Below are 13,176 nucleotides of genomic sequence, written 5' to 3' on the forward strand. Positions count from 1 at the left end.
AGTGAATTTCGTAGTTTTTTAGTAGGTCACTGTAAGCAGAACATTGCTTTATCATAGTGTTTTCTGTAAAGACGATAGGTATTTCGTACGGCAACATAACCATAACGTCATGTCAACATCGGTTTGTTAGTAATTCCTTGGCTGCCCTCAAGATAAATGTATGGAAAGGGCAAATTGGCTGGTGTATGTATCCATTTGTGCTACCCCTTACTTTTCCGAATAGTGTGGCGTATCATACCAATTATAGATGTACATAGTAAATGTTGTGTAGTCTGGCAGTGACTCTTTTTGTGTTAACAGGGCATGATAAATCTGTGCCGCACAATCCTGGCCGAGATGACTACAGATGAGCAATATGGATGTTTCCTAGGGACACTGCACCTGGCCAGCGTATGTGCAATCACACTGCAAGTATCCGTAGGACTCCATTAGTGGCCGCATGGCCGTATCTTCGAATGCACTTTTAAGTAGTTGTGGAAGCGCACGTGTTTCCATTCCACACCGAGACCCATGCATTGGTCATCCACTGTATGCTGGTAACACCGCCTCTGTCACCAGCCCTACGGAATCATGCAGTAAACTACCACATTTAAAGTACTGCTGCCGACTTCGTGGGTGGCTCTGCAAACCTACCAATGCGTGGCTACAGTACTCCTAACTGTATAACGGCCACTGTTAAACCAGGACGAGCAACCTACATTGTCACGTGGCTGTGTTGAATGTCGCATGACTTTAATTTTTCTGCTGCTTGCCTTTCCATGACCCGTGAAACAAATACATTGTTTCTGCACTCAGCGTTGTGACCAAAAGTATCATGAGGTCGCCTGCCGGTTGTACATTTGAAGAAAACATGTAACTGCTGGTGGGACAGTTTGTACTTAGTCTGCAAAATGGAGAAGCTGCGGCACCTTCCTCACGCACATACTAGTTGTCATGAGGCCTACCCCCGGGGGCCCAGACCACGTCCAGCAACCCCGGAAGCAGGCATCAAGTTATCCTAAGCAAGCCCAACAACCCCTGCTAGGGGCTATTTGGGTCCAGTCCTGGCGCCTATGGCGCCATGCTCATGTGGAGAGTCAGTCCTGGCGCCATAGGTGCCAGGCTCATAGATTAAAACTTACCTGATGCAGACCATGCTGCAAGAGCTCCAAGCCAAAAGAGGCTTGGAAGGGACTACTTTACTTAGGGACTATTTTTTACTCGGGCGGGGCTGGGAAGGAATACTTACCTGGGACTACTTTGGTACGCTATTTAAACCACGCCCGAAGAGCAGCACACGCTTCGCATTATTCTGCATCCAGCAGCGTAACGCTCATCATGCCTGCAAGTCTGCATCCAGCCTTCTGCCACGCCCGCCTCGAGTTTGGAGCTCCTAGAAAAAGGGAGAAAGAAGGAGAAAAGGTTTATTGCCCCTACGGTTTGGCCATGTGTTTTTAAGCGTAAATCGGTAGATCGTAGAAAACTTTCCTATGGACCTTACCCGACTTTTCGTCCATTAACGCACTCGAAATCAGCCGCCATTTTGTGATAATCCTATCATTTCCCCCCATCGCCCTGGCTCACCTGCGTTTGCGGCACTAAATCAAATACCCCGCCCCTGAAACAGACTTTATCAAAACATTCATATTCCCCGCCTCTATCCGTGACGTGACTGTGCTGCGTAGGCAAATGCGCCCAGGCGTCTTCTACGCGACTCCACACAGAACCCGGAAACCAACACAGATCAGCTCACAACACAGCGCGCCACAATTCGGAATATGAAACTGTACTTTTAAATCAAACAGCAACACGGTACATTTGGTAAAGTATATTTATTGGACATCAAATGTTTAGAGAATATTCAGCGATTTGCATTTTTCTTTGCTCTCGATCCAAAATAGTTCGTCTTGAGGCAAGCGATGTTCGTGTGCAGTACACAGGGTGTTGGTTAACGATAAAATAAGGTCTTCGGTCGCACTGATAATCGCATGGCTGTTCCAACAACGAGGCACTAGGCCACCACAACGGTATGTATGTTGCATCTAGCCATTAGTACCGCGTAAGGGCATACTTGTACTTGGCGATCGTCCCATAAAATGGTCAGGGTGGTAACGTTGTTCACGCGGAGAAGCAACTGGCGGTTATAAAACCCATCCGCCGGTGTCTGGTACTCGTGACACGGACAATAATGAAGGATGTACCTGTTTTAAAAACATAAAAAATGAAATGAGTCTCACCATCAGATCTTTATTAAAATGATTCATTTTATATATTAGGTCGGGAAATTATTTCATAGCTAGGACAGTGCATCATTTCCAGTAACCCACCCCCTCTCCTCCGCCTTTTTCAGAGCCGCCTGAGCGCCAGTGGACCACATCGTCACTGATATGATATAATATGGCATTTGCAACGCGCCTATACAAAGTTTTTCAAGGCGTGGCGAGGCAGGGGGGGGGAACAAGGAGAAGACAGGCAACGATCCTACTAGGCTAGGTGGTCACGGAAGTTCACAGAGACGAAGAGCAGATAACCAGCACCTTCACGGGTTGACTAGCAAAGCGCAAAGAAGTTCTCATTCGAAATATGAAGTGGGTTATAAAGAATTCGAAACAGGGGTGTGTTTGTGAATGAATGACGTGTATATGTCGTGGCATTATGCGGTTTGCAGGGGGGCGTCCAGCGTGAGGGGGGATGCTTGGCAGGAGACACGGGGTCTGGAGGTAGACATGGGAACAACAACCCATGCTCTATAGACCACTTTGAAGTGTACATGGTCTTTGGCACCTCTTGGCCTTTATCGCTCCCTGACAGCTCCACTTGCCGGCGCAAGTACCCCGGTGCGAACTGCCTTTGATAGGGCGGGGGGTGGATTGGGGCGGTGGTCGTGCAGACTAGACACAGGAAGACTCGTGAATGGAGACACACTTATGTGGATTGAAGGTGGGCGGCCAGCGTGAGGGAGGATGCTTGGCAGGAGATACGGGGTCTGGAGGTAGACATGGGAACAACAACCCATGCTCTATAGACCACTTTGAAGTGTACATGGTCGTTGGCACCTCTTGGCCTTTATCGCTCCCTGACAGCTCCACTTGCCAGCGCAAGTACCCCGGTGCGAACTGCCTTTGATAGGGCGGGGGGGGTGGATTGGGGCGGTGGTCGTGCAGACTAGACACAGGAAGACCCGTGAATGGAGACACACTTATGTGGATTGAAGGTGGGCGGCCAGCGTGAGGGAGGATGCTTGGCAGGAGACACGGGGTCTGGAGGTAGACATGGGAACAACAACCCATGCTCTATAGACCACTTTGAAGTGTACATGGTCGTTGGCACCTCTTGGCCTTTATCGCTCCCTGACAGCTCCACTTGCCAGCGCAAGTACCCCGGTGCGAACTGCCTTTGATAGGGCGGGGGGTGGATTGGGGCGGTGGTCGCGCAGACAAGACACAGGAAGACTCGTGAATGGAGACACACTTATGTGGATTGAAGGTGGGCGGCCAGCGTGAGGGAGGATGCTGGCCGGAGACATGTGGTGTGACAAGACAAGGCACAGGAAGACTATTCAATGGAGACACACTAGATTCATTTAAAAAATCAAAACAACCATTGTTAAAATATATGTTGGGTTTTATTTTAGATCTTAATTTCAATTGAACATAAATAATAAACATTACACATTGTAAAGTTCCGGTTGCAGCACATCCAGGGAAAATCTGCGGTATTGTCCACTGTCGCTGGGGAAATGTTGTCTAATGGCAAGTACCGCCCAGGCAGGTATTACTCTCCGAACGCGGTGTCCGAGCCTCCCGTGAAGCCACCAAGTGAAGCAACGATAGGCCACCAGCCTGTACCACCTGTGAAAAAGAAAGATGCAATGGAACCAATTTACATGCGTTCGAATGATATGTAGATTAATTTTATATGTGGGAGACGACCATGAAATAGTAGTGGCATCACTGACATCACAACCAGAGTATACTTACTCGTTACTCGGATTACGCGGACGAACAGTGCCACGAAGTTCGTGCATAAGCACCATCATCATCCTCAACACGGTCCGTGAGAGGCAGGCTTCCCTGAACTCTGGCAGCTCGGTGATGCATTGCGGACTTGGGTCGCCTTCCGAAATGTAGGCCAAGCACCCGGAATTTTCACGGCAGCAGCAGTTCTCCTCCTCAGTTGGCATTAGCTCGCACCGATTGCACGTGCACCAGGTGGAGACGCCGTCCATGCGACATGGTCCAGGCTCTTCATCCGTTGACTGGTCCTCCCAACTGCCGTCCGAATCCCCATCGTTTTCGCGTGCTTGCCTTTCCAGTAGTTCCTCCTCGGTGTACTCGGGCTCGTACATATACGGCATTATTGTAGCCATTGTGTGCTAAAGAAAGTAAAATAATTTACAGAGATGGTACAGGTGTTCACAAGGCCTAGAAGCGGCGAAGGTAGCTGACCAGAGCACAGAAACGAGTCACAGAATACTCAAAGTAACACAGAGAGAGGAATGGAATCGAAAATCTGCTGCTGTGTGTTGTGAAACGGTGTGTTTATACTTATTGAGGAAAGAGGCGTCCTGCCATTTCCATGGCGACACTTCATTAGCTGAGGCGCAGCGATTGTTGACACGAAACGTGCTTTGGCGTTGGGAAATGGGCGGTACGCGTCTGCTGATGTCAGGCTCAGGGGCGGGGGATTTGATTTAGTGCCGCAAACGCAGGTGAGCCAGGGCGATGGGGGGAAATGATAGGATTATCACAAAATGGCGGCTAATTTCGAGTGCGTTAATGGACGAAAAGTCGGGTAAGGTCCATAGGAAAGTTTTCTACGATCTACCGATTTACGCTTAAAAACACATGGCCGAACCGTAGGGACAATAAAAAAAAGTCCCGGAACTATCCTTTAATCCTTACCTGAATTCCCGATCCATCGCGCCTTCGAGCTGGAAGAAAGAAGTTATTTTTATGCACATCACCTCGCCTGCTGCAGCGCCGCGCTGAACTCACCGGCCTTCGCAGCATCTTCACATTCCACCACATCCTCCCGCATGTTCCCGCCGCACTCCGGCACCTCAGGAGAAGACAAGAACAGCAATTTGAGCTAAGGGAATACACAGAGGAATATTAGTTACCCCCGCATAGACGTACCTGATTTTACCACCGGGGGTACTATTCCTCTTCACGGGTCGGTGCAGCTTCCACTGCATCTTCGCCAAACCCTGGCCCCTAAGGGAAAAACAAAAGGACAGCAAGGTGAAACAAAGGGACTAACCAGGGGAACCCTCCTCACCACAATAGACTTACCTGATTTTACCGCCGGAGGTATTATTCCCCAAGACTTCATACTTTCTCTCAGCGCCTGAATAAGGGAGAAAGCAACAGGTTACATATTGACTTTGTTTTATCGAACTGTGTTGGAAAATACAAATCCTTACCAGAATACTACCGGTTGCCACAAGGAACTCTTCATTAGGGTCAAGCTGCAACCTGCAAGCAATCGGACAAGAGTGAAAGTCAGGCATTTGAACTCTTACGAACTTAATACTTACGGCGTCTTGCTGGGAATCTCAGAGTCAATATTGTTCTGGAACTCACCAATTCCTTCGAGCCAATGAAGCAACTGGTTATCAACGCGCCCCTGCGCTCAATGCAGGATGGAGCACTCATCTTTTCAAACCATCAGACTATAAGGGGACATCAAAAGCGATCTGTGGGGAGAACAGCGGGGGTGGGGGGATTTATGCTCAACTCCACGGGTGGTTAATTCCCTTTCTCCATTTGCAGAAGAATATTCCTACGGGCCAAGCAAACGAAGCTAGGTGGGCCAGTCCAGTCTTGGCCCTGCGCATCACATTGGTGGAGACCGCAGCTGTCCAGTTCCGATCGATGCCTCTGTGGGAGCCAGGTGAGCGTAACACTAGTGCATGTAAAGGCAAGTAATGAAACAGCAAAATATGCAGAGCACAAACAACCTTAGTGCCGGTTAGAAAAGAGCTGTAGCTGCATGGGTCGCACAGAATAAATGGCTTCCTGCTGCACGTAATGAAGTTGTCTTTCCCGTCCTTGTAAACATTCTTGTATTCCACAATGTATGTATATCCATGAATGCTACCCCTCACACGAATGGCGTAGCATAAAGTGTTTCTACTGCATATGACGACAACTGAAAATAAAGCACAAGGGACCAGTGGCAGGCTACCGCCCTTCCAGCCATTATGTAGGGTACTTTCATGTACAGCATTTTGCACATCTGCTTGGGGCAAAAAGAGGGGCACTCCTGTAGGCAGCAGAGCTGTAAAACAACCTTTGCAAACCATATGCCGCGCTACAGAACCTTCCCTGGAAAAGGGCATTGTATTGTGCATGTACTGCAACACGCTACTGTACAGAGGGAAGGTACTTGGAAGGGCGTGGGAACGGTCCTTATGGGAGCATTACAATGACAGGCACCTATGTAGTTGAGGACCACCCAATAATTCCGTCTCCTGGCACGTCCCCTATAGTACCCAGACAGGTGCTGCCCCTTCTGTACCGGACCTTTCCTGCCGTTCCTTCTATGGCGTGTGTGAGAACACCATAATAAATAAAAATGAACTGTGAAAGGGAAAAAGGTAAATAAAGAAAGCACCTTTCACAGTACAACAACAGAATTGCCAATGCATGCATGGAGGGCGGGAGGCGTGGCAGTGTGGTAACCACTGTAGTTCAATTGATAACAAAGGGGGTCACTGTACAAAGAGGTTTTTTTAGGTGTTCAAGAGCGCCACAGCGCAGCACTAAGTACAAAAAAGTCACTACTTTCAATAAGGGCACCAAGTCAATTTAGATGGGGTGTGCAAAAATCGGATGCCTCACATAGTAAGGAAAACATTATAGCTGGGGAAAAGTGTTTGTGCTGTGAAACGTCATAGTCCCATGGGTGAAGGATGCCACTGGCACATGTCGAACAAAGCCACAAATACCCTTCTTTGCAATGTACCGCACTGTCTTCATTCACAGACCAAATAGGAAATTACACTGCCACATCGGTGGCTGCATAATGCGATAGAAACGTATGAAAGAGATCTGAAACAAACTCATTAACTGGGCAAGTGTCGCCTTCATTGCAAATGGCACTTAAGGTTGTGTAACATGCTGCGCCATTTTCCCTGCACAATGAACAGCAATAATATTGGCATGATCGCGTGTCACTAAAGTGGCACACAGAGAAACCAAAATCTGGCACTTCCTTATAGCTACTCCATATCACTACACATGCACATGATATATTTCAAAATGAGTAGCCACTGCACAGTGTTTTCCATTCACTTTCACTCAATGTATGTCAGAATCCCCTAAAACCTGCACGCTTTGCCTCTTGAAACACACAGCCATAACCGCACCCTCTGCATTTCTGTTGACAAATACACTGTGTACCACAGTCTGTCCGTACACACCACACCCACAAACTTTATCGTTAGGTGTGGTGGCTCTTAAAAGAACCTTTGTTTTTTTTCTGTTTTTTTTGTAAAGGTGCTTCCGTGGTAACACTTTTTTTGTTGTCTTCATGCGTAAATGTGTTTTTTCAACGTCATCTCACATTCTTATAATAGGGTGTTCACTGCAGTGTGTAAATTGTGAAACAACATTTCATTGCCACTGTGCGACTAAGAAATTCAATTTGCCTTGAAAAAGTGTATGTAGCGTGAACCAATGTTCTCATTCTGACAAGAGAACATCCCAGCAGCACTCACAAAGTCGCGCATGCTACTGTTGATGAGACCCCTTCCGACCTCTGGCTGGCGACACAAATCCTTGGAATACTTCCACACTATTCTCAGGGGTATACATGAGAAAAGCACCTTGGCAGTAGGAAAAATGCGCTGCACTGCATTCATCATAATCTTTAGTTGATTAAACATACGGGGGACAAGGCATGTAACCCAAAAAGAAGGCTCCAAAGTGCACGATCACAAAATGTACAGTTGCCAAAGAGGCCACGCGTCGTCATTCTAGAAGTTGTCCGCCAAAACAGCACGATTCGACACTACACCACAAGGTGTCCACTCCCTCCAAACCGAAGTTGCCAGACAAGTCTTCTCGCAGGGCATACATGCACAGATCTTCCACAAAGCCATTACCCACGACAAAAACTGTGCATCTTGCCATGTTTGCCAGCCACAGTACACAAAGTAATGGGAATACTGAATGCCGCCCTTTCCTGTGACGCACACCCAGAGCACATGATTGGCCAAAATCCATAGTCTCATTTCCATTGGCCACCATGGTGAGAAGCGCAAAATGTGCCACGTGCCTTTCCGCAATGAGCCCGAGGGCCACGCCCCAGTGAGGCAGGAGGATTCCTTCTCCCTACTGGAGCTCTTTCCTGGATGTACACCCTGAGCACCTCATTGGGCAAAGGCCATAGTCCCATTTCCATTGGCCAGCATGCTAAAAAGCGCAGAATGTGGCAAGTGCCTTTTTCTAAGTACCACACGGGCCACGCCCTGGTACAGCAGGAGGAGTCATTCTTCGTATTGTTGCTCTTTCCTGTGACGCACACCCTGAGCACCACCTGATAGGATAATCGCTACAGTCCCATTTCCATAGGCCAGCATGGTGAGAAGCGCCTGATGTGGCACATGTGGGTCGCTAAGTACGTCGAGGGCCAGGCCCAAATGAAGCAGCAGTGCCTCTTCCTATTGGTGCACACCCTAATCATGTGATTGGACAATCCCCACAGTTCCATTTTCGTGGCTGCCACTCGCAAAATCCCCGGATGTAGCTTTCGTGCTGCGTTCGGGCATGGGGGAATAACTTGCAACCATGGTAGGGGTAGTTTGTGGTAAGGGGCGACTCGTCAAAGTGATGGTTGTTTTTTTTTCTTTAGATGCTTCTACGGAAACACCTTTTTTTCTGTTTTCATTAGCTTTTTTTAGTTCTTCTGCACACATTAGTACCGTAAACTCTTCACCGCAGCCTGTAGATGAGCAAACAAAACTGCATTGCCAATGGGTGACAACAAAATGCCATTTTCTTGGAAACACTCTGCATTTCCACAGCTAATGCGGTCATTGTTGCAGAAGAACATTCCACAAGCGTACAAAAAAGTATACATGCTTCTGTTAATGAGACACCTTCCTCCATCTGGCTTGGAACAACAACCATGAGCGGTAGGCCATACTCTCTGTGGTATTATGGATGAGAAAAGCACCTTTGTGGTGGGAAAAAGCTTCCTCACGACATTCAGCAATCTCCTCAGTCTACGGAACAAATGTAAGCAAGGCAGGCAACCTATATGCATGCCGCCGTAATGGATGACGATGACATCTACTACTTGAAAAGTGGCGAGGTATTTGCAAAGTGCAGGCATATCGGTGAAATTGCACTCATACACAGCGTTCCATGATGCGTCCGCTCCTTCCAAAGGAAAATTGCTGTCAAAGTGTATTTGCAGGGCATAGTTGTGCAGATCTATGACAAAGGGATCACCTACAGTCATATAATCCGTTTCGCCATGTCAGCCACCCTCAGTACGCAGAATATAATGTAAAACAGTTACTCCTCCCCTTCCTGTTAACCACAGTGAAATTACTTGATTGGCTAATCCCCACACTGCCATGCCAATTAGACAAGGTGGTGTAATTTTGGTATGTGCACCTCCCAAAGTAGCGCGAGAGCCGCGCCCCTGTAAAGCTAGACCATTCCTTCTTCCCTTTGCATTATGTTCTCTGCAGCTCCACTTCATTGGGTTATGCGTAAATATGCACACACGCATCCACCAGTCGCATCAAAGCCGCCATCATCCAACACTGTCACTCCTGTACAACACTTAAAATGTACTGTTAGGAGGCCACCAGGGGGCGCACAGGCAATGGCAGCCTGAACACGCCGCTCCCGCCGTAACTGGGCTACGCAGAGAGATTGAGCCCCCCCGCAACCCCCCCACGGGACATTCACGGTCCGCGGAACCCGTGAACCTCGGGCGCCCCCCGGGGCGAAAGAGCGGCATCTGGGGACCCCCGGGTGCCCGAGAACGAGCTCTGCGGCCCGAAGGGAGGAGCCCCGGAGAGCCCCAGGCAGCGTCTCGACCATCGAGGGAGGAAGTGGCGTGCGCCGGCGGCCTGGATTCGAAGGCGCGCACGACCCCCTCTCCTCCCCGAACACGGAGCACGCCGGCGCCCCGGCTGAAGACCCGCCGGCGACACCCCTGCAGCACCCGACCACAGAGCCGTCGCGGAGGGGAAGTCCCCCCGCTGAGGAGCCGGAAGATACGCGGGCCGCGACCCGCTTAAGGAGAGGCGGTCTGCCCGCGCTCCCGAGTTCGGAGCCGAGGTAGGTGGGGGGAGCCCGCCCCAGCCCCCACGCAACCCTCAAGAACCCCGGGGGACCAGTCGCGGGGCGCACCGGAGGGCTCGGAGGGGCGAGTCGGCCCCGCCCCCCCCCCCCGTCAAGCCCAAAAAAAAAAAAAAATCAGGAAGACGAGGGGGAAAACGTCCCCAGTCCTGGAGGTGACACACAACATTCGGAGGAGAGTATCCTCGAGCTCATCACTTCCCTAGGTGGAGGCCCCTGGGCTCTATCCCAGGGCGAGTGCCCGCCTGGGGGCTCTCGCTGGGGGAATCACACCTGAGAGCCCCCCAACAGACCGCTATTGGACATCCATGGCCGCTCCCCCCCACCCTAAGAACCGCCGACCAAAGGAAGAGGACACAAGGGGGGGAGGGGGTGTGAGGCCCCCACCGGAGGTCTGGTGGGGCGAGTGCCCGCCCACAAGAGGCCCCCCACAGAGGGCCATACCAGAAGGAGAGAGAGCGCGCTCCCCGACCGGGCTCTGTCCCTTGCCCCCAGGGGCGCACCAGCGGAGGGGAGAAGTAGGAGGACCGAATGAGTTGGAGCCATACCCTCCAGGAGTACCGCTACCAAGACACCAGCAGGGAGAACAGCGACCCGGACCGACGGACCGGCATGTCCCATTCCGAGACCCCACCCCTGCCCACCCTCACCATGGAAAAGGGCTTTGCCTCGGTCTTGCAGGAGATTAGGGACATGCGGGCAGACAACGCCCAAAAAATGGAAAACATGGACCGCAGAGTGGACAAAGTCGAGGATAGAATGTCACAACTAGAGTCCAACCAGTCCTCAGCAGCGACCCAGGAGCTGGACACGGCCCTGAGACTAACGGCCCTGGAAAAGAGAGATGAGGAGAGGGCAAGACAAATGGACGACTTTGAAAACAGAGAGCGGAGGAACAACCTCAGAATTTTTGGGGTGCCGGAGTCGGAGGGGGGGACGGAAAGAGACTTGACCCTGGTGGTGAGGGACATCATTACCCTCCTCTTCTCGGATGAGATGACAACCGAACCGACGTTTGATCGGATCCATAGAGCGGGGGGAAGAGCTGGGGGCCCCCGGTCAATTCTGGTTCGCTCCCACTACTATACTGAAAAAGCGAAGGTTCTAGAGGAGGCCAGGAAATCCCGAGAGATAACATATAACAATGCTCAGGTGGCCATTTTCCAGGACCTCTCATCATACACGCTGGCCAAATGGAGGATGTGCCGCCCACTGACCCAGATGCTGAAAACGAAGGGGGTGCGCTACAGATAGGGGTACCCCTTCTCCCTCACGTTTGAATACGAAGGCCAACGAGTGAACCTGATTACAGAGGAAGATATAAGGGGAGCCATACAGGAATACGCAACGGACCCGACCCCGCAGAGGGAACCCTCCGGGTTCGCCGCGGATGAAGCCAGAGCGCGCCGGTCACGAGGAGAGAGGAGAAAAAAGACTGGCCCACGGAAATTTAAAAAATTGAACCCACCGTCCCCATCGACGGACAGGAATGACACGGAACCCGGCCAGGGTGGAGCGGGACTGTCGGACCCGGGGGAGGAAGGGTGCTGAGGCATCTCACGGCAGGCGACATCAGCCTCGGGGGAACTGTGTAAAGAATTCATCACGGGGACTCACCATCTGTTCCGGCCCGCAGACAGGCCGAACTCCAGGACCATGGGGTCCGAACTTATGTGGATCCTCCCGGAACAGCAAGTATGAGAGTTACATTGAGGGGGGAGGGGGGGGGCCTCATGGAGGCTCTAATATGGATATTCACCCAGCAGGAGGCGGTAGGCTGGTGGTCCGGCCAGCTACCAACAATGGTAGAACTGTTTGGCTGGACGCCGGGGTGGGGGGAGGGGGGTAGGGGGTTTGTTGATGTGGTTACGTTCACAGGGGGGACCAGGGGTCAGTTGGGGAAAGGTTTCAGGACCACCTGGGGGGAGGGGGGAAGGGAAATGGGAGATCAGAGGATAACACGAAAAGAGCCGGACAAGGAAAGTGCCACGAGTCAGCTATCCAGTAGCTGGTTAATCTTAGACAATGGCTGATGATCTGCCTACCCTGGGCGTGGGCTCCCTTAACGTGAGGGGGCTGAACACCCCCACCAAAAGATCCCTGGTTTGCAGGGAATTCAGGAGGGCTAAACTAGACGTGCTTTTCCTTCAGGAGATGCACTGGGTGAGGGGGAAAGAACCAAGGCTACGGGGGGGGGGCATTGGGGAAGTCCTCAGCGCCTCCCACAAGACCAAGAAAAGGGGGGTGGCCATAGTGCTAACGAGGGACATTGGCTTTGAAGTAGAAGCCTCATTGAAAGACCCAGAGGGACGGTTCCTGCTGACGAGGGGCTCCCTGCGGGGCTCCCCCTTAACACTTGCAGTTGTGTACAGCCCCAACGAAGGCCAGGCGCAATTTTGGGAGGAAGTGAAGAACAGATTGAAATTATTCGTACGCGGGTTGATGGTGGTGTGGGGGGACTTTAACATGGTCCTGGACCCGAAGGTTGATAGGAAACGCTTGGAATCACAACGACCAGGGCTGCAGACGAAATTATGGCCCGCTCCTTCCAATGGGTCAACACAGAGCTGGGCCTAGAGGACACCATCCCGACCCCTAGGGCAGAACACCCCTCCTTCACATACTATTCTGCAATCCACACATCATACTCCCGAATAGACTACATCCTGGTAGACGAGTCCCTGCGCCCATATGTCTCTGGCTATGAGGTTGACCCGGTCCCCTGGTCCGACCATGACCTGGTCCGTACCACCATTATAGGGGAATGGCGAGGTGGCAGAAAAGGGCGATGGAAGTGCAACGACTCCCTGCTGAAGGACGATGTCCTGGCGCAGGAAGTGCAGGACGCCATTATGGAATACTTCAAGCTGAA

The 13,176-nt window shown here is 51.2% G+C and overlaps 1 protein-coding gene across 1 annotated transcript in view; it reads left to right on the forward strand.

The window, feature by feature from the left end:
- LOC138528196 (vomeronasal type-2 receptor 26-like) overlaps window positions 1-13,176 on the forward strand; it is a 294,308-nt gene that overhangs the window by 163,856 nt on the left and 117,276 nt on the right. The gene's annotated exons all lie outside the window — the stretch shown is intronic.

This window comes from Ambystoma mexicanum, chromosome 7q (genome assembly GCF_040938575.1).
Source record: "Ambystoma mexicanum isolate Mex_15411 chromosome 7q, UKY_AmexF1_1, whole genome shotgun sequence".
Taxonomy (NCBI): domain Eukaryota; kingdom Metazoa; phylum Chordata; class Amphibia; order Caudata; family Ambystomatidae; genus Ambystoma; species Ambystoma mexicanum.